The 4,416-nt window shown below is 38.5% G+C and overlaps 1 non-coding gene across 1 annotated transcript; it reads left to right on the top strand.

Moving 5' to 3' along the window:
* The first annotated feature begins 832 nt into the window (after positions 1-832).
* On the top strand, positions 833-3,915 carry LOC104415048. Its single transcript, XR_005545863.1, has 7 exons — positions 833-1,020; positions 1,184-1,231; positions 1,340-1,407; positions 1,711-1,781; positions 1,871-2,031; positions 2,668-2,760; positions 2,933-3,915. It is a non-coding gene; the product is annotated as a lipase (transcript).
* Positions 3,916-4,416: the final 501 nt, after the last annotated feature.

Genomic DNA, 4,416 nt, shown 5'->3' with positions numbered 1-4,416 from the left:
ATTCGCGTTCATGTAATCAGTTTGGATTGGGAGTTTTGATAGTGATAAGGTGCGAATAGACAGGCTCTAGCGTTGAGTACGTCGGTTTTGAGGTTCGACATTGAGATTTGTATTGTGAATTTGGCAGATTAGGTGTTTCATGGTTGGGGGGAATTGTTGACTCTGTCGTGGAGTTGTAGTACCTGATTGAATGGGGCAAACTATAGCTATGTGATCCCTCTAGTGTACAATTGGCAGCTTTCAATTCATGTAACTGATGAGTGTCGAGTTGTACTTGGTTGCTTCTGTTAATCCCTTAGATTACTGAGTTTGGATCAATGCTACAATTGGAATATGGTCAGATTGATCGAATTTCCTCATATTTGTTCGGTACAGATCACACTCTGCTGTTTCTACTTTGGGGAAAAAATTGTTGAGTGTCTTACGGTGATTGAATAACAGCTGTTCAGCTTTTGTTCAGTTGAGTTATGGCTGTAGCCTGTAGGTTTTAGTGGAGTAACTTTGTGGGAAAGTGGAGCCTTACGTTGTTTACATATTCCTCCTTCATTGCATTGGATTGTGTAAATACTTCTTTCAGTTCACAAAGGACTGCAAAAATATACTGAATGTTGTTTTGAGTTGATGTTTCCTTAAAGCGTTCCCCTCACTTGATTTGTCATTATAGCTTGCTAGAGACATAAGAAACTTGATTCATTGCTTGTGATTGAATGAGCTTGAGACCACATTTCAATCTGAAATTTTATGTACTGGTAAATGCAGAATTAAAAGTGAGGTCCAAGGCTCATAAAGCTGTTTACAATCACACTCTTGCCACGATATTGGTGGGGTATGCATCAGCCATAAGTGTTCTTTAAAAAAAATTCACATTTACATAGAGCTTGTTGTTGTTACGCATCAGGTTTCACCATTTCAATACAATAAAAATGTAATTTAATGCAAAGCTCTTTATTGCAGGTTTACATGTCAGATTTGACAGAACTTTTTAGCTGGACATGCCCTAGATGTGATGGAAAGACCAAGGTAATTTGACTCCTTTTTAATATAGCATTGTTGCTAAGGTTGCGTGAAGAATGGATCTTTAGTGCCAAATACCCAATTCTTTAGATGAGACTTTTTGGGCATATGCGGCCTCATCTTATGAGCTTCCGATCTGGTTATTAAGGCCTTTTTGGGATGAAAGCAGGGGTTCGAAGTCATTAAACTGATAGTTGACCTTTAGCACTGCTTACAGGTATATGAATCATTTTACAGTGGCCTATCAGTTTGCATGCTTGTGATGCCTCTATGTTTGAATTGCATCTTATTATCTGTCTCTATTTTTAAACTATTTAATATATAGGCACATGTTGGGGTGGCCAAGGACCTTAATGCTATGGTTATTGCTTTCAAAGGTTTCCAAGAACATAGGTATGCATGTTACCTTTTGCGATTCCTCCTCTTACAATTGACATGCAAAGGATTTGATGAAAATTTAAGATTAGAAGAGCAGCCTCATTGAATGCATACACAAGGCACATGGGACTGCTGTCCATACGAGCAGAAAAGGGGTGAATCATTTCCACCAAGACAAGGAAGTTACTTTCTTGTAATTTTAGATGGAGTCATGAGGAGATCACATACTTCACTAATTTTGTTCTGTGAAAAATTCTGTCACGTCTCTTTATCATTTGAGCTTTTCAGTTAGTGATTACTTCTATTTAATGTCTATAGCATACAAAATTGGGTTGAAGATCTCTATTGGAAAAAGCTTGACATATTACCCCGGCATGCCTAGTGCCATGGTGAGTTCTAGTGATGATAAGGCTCTCACACCTGTGGATACTTCTGATTCGGATTGAGTTACAGTCCTACTCTATTGATCTTTGCTTAGGTTCATTATGGATTTTATCATGCTTATCACAATAAACAATTCAACCTAGATTTTTGGATGCTGTTATGAGAGCCAAGGATTTATACAGAGACATCAACGTCATGGTGACAGGGCATTCTATTGGAGGGGCTATGGCATCCTTTTGGGGACTCGATCTTGTGGTAAGATAAATTGAAAAATTGTTATGCCTGGGACTTCTGAATTTTATTGGTTTCTTTTCTATTGTGTTCTTCCAACTGTTCAGTTTTGGGCTGTTAGGACTTATCCGGAATTCTCTGCCAACTCTACATTGAAGAGTCTAGATTCTTTACGTGGATCTTGAACTTTCTATGGCTCTCGTATTCATATTTACAATCGTCATGCATGGCATCTTGTTTTCTTACGTTTTGGGTAAATCTACCCATAGACAAACCACAAGCAGAATGAGGTGCAAACAGCCCTTTATGCGGACCACCAATTATTGAAGTCTCTAGTTGTGTGAATTGAGTCGTACATTTTAAGCTTTGGAGCTTTGAGTTGGTCGAATACTTAAACGTAGTGGGTAAAGACGTCCAACCATTCATTACAAAGTTTTTTTTTTCTTTTTTTGGTCTGTTTTCATTGCAAAATTTGCTTGCTCGAAATTTTATGGGGTTGTTAATAATGGTCCGGACATATATCATTTTTAGGCACTTGAAGCTCAAATTTTATGTCTGATAATCTTAAAGTGCTAATGCATTTTAAGATTGGTTATATATCGATCCTAAATTTGTGTTTTGTATGCTGTTTCTATCTGTCTCTCTAATCAAATGAAGCAGCTCCTCTTCAGTCAGACTACTGGGCTAGATAAACGTATGTATTTGCAAACATTTTTTTGTTCATGTGAAGTCCTCAGAGAGGTACTAACCGAGGTATACTTGTTTCATCATAACTTTTTCTAGCTTTTCCTGCTTCCATACTGCACTAGTTATCGTTCTTATGACAGAGAACCTCATCTTCAATACTTTCAAATACTTCATGTTCCCGACCAAACCAGGCAGCTTCTCTATGTTCATGTTCAGTAGTGTCTTTATTGACTTGCAGTTTCTGGAAGACTAGTGTTTAAGGCTTACAAGGGATCCAATCGGGCCGGATAGCTTCTTGTGATCCCAGCTCCTTGCAGAGAAAGCTCAATGGGGAAGTCAGGTGACTGATTGAAGGCTTTGCAGTCAGTAGGAACGATGGCAAGCAGAGAGAATTTGTGCACTCTTCAATCCTGGACATTCAGGCATATGCTTTGTTGGTGTCCCATCGATCAAGGGTTCTCTCAAACGTTCCATTTTACCAGGCTCCTTTGGGAGGTGGTGGAGATCACTCTTTCTAAATTCATGTGTACCTGGAATCTAGCATCTAACAGCACCATTTCATCATCGAAAGGTCCACCTGACCGAACTGAATTGAGGTCCTACAGCAATCCCTTTGAAGGCAGAAGTCCATGTCAATCTTTCCCTTCCATCTGGGAATTCTCCTTTGAGATAGAGATTGTTGACATTTGTCCGCTAAAACCAGCATACGAATCGAATGAAGTCAATGTCTAGCAAGTTAGTCGACATGACTTTTTCCCCCAAAATTCATGCACCCCTTGCTAATTGGCGGGGGGGTTCACACCGGTAGCTCTTGCAAACATTTTTTTTGTTCATGTGAAAGTCCTCCGAGAGGTACTAACCGAGGTATACTTGTTTCATCATTTTATTCAGTCAGTTCACCGTTCATGCTACTCAATAGTTTATAGCAGCATCATTATTTGGACTGCCCTCTATCGGTGATCTTACTCATGCTTAGTCTTGTCTGGAAGAAATCTTTGAAAAGAACAGCAGAAACAACAATGATAGCAACTGTCACCACATAGGGCAACCTCAAGTGGTCAATCGTTTTGCACTAGCACAAGTGGTCAACTCAGCGGAAACAACAATCGTTGAGATGCACGAGGATTGGGGATGGTCCGACTCAGCCTTCCCGCCCGAGCCATGATGGATTGCGATTTTTTTCCTCTGATAAATTAAAAAAAATGCAGGAAGGAGATGTTCAATACGATTATTCATTCTTATCATTACATAAAAATATTATATCCGTTACAGAATATCTCGTTTGAGTCATAACCACTCGTTTTATCTGTAAGTAAGTAATCCCATCATTGTAACTAATATGACAAAAGCTTGAAAAAAATTTCACATGACATTGTGAATGCTTGAAATATTGATTGGTGAAATGTTTGCTTGCGACATGATTTGAACTCATAAATAGTGAAAGATGGCATGATCCCTCCATCATTGGGTCATCGTGCTTGGTTTGCGATTGCAACATTTTGTGTTCATTTTATTATTTTCTCCTTTGAAAGTGAATGAGTAGTGCATCAGCCTGATAAAAAAAGGAGTAATCTATGAATTTGCTTTGTGCTTGTAAAATGTGACTTGAGTCGAATGAGGGATTGATGTGTTTACGTCACCAATAAGGAAGAGATTTGAAGATTGGTTTCTATAAATTTGATTTTAAAAAAAAAAAATCATTCACGCTTTTTGATATCTTTA

The sequence above is a fragment of the Eucalyptus grandis genome, chromosome 8, assembly GCF_016545825.1.
Source record: "Eucalyptus grandis isolate ANBG69807.140 chromosome 8, ASM1654582v1, whole genome shotgun sequence".
In the NCBI taxonomy this organism is placed as follows: Eukaryota; Viridiplantae; Streptophyta; class Magnoliopsida; order Myrtales; family Myrtaceae; genus Eucalyptus; species Eucalyptus grandis.
Note: the sequence above shows the minus strand (reverse complement) of the source record. Positions and strands in the feature narration are given on the sequence as shown.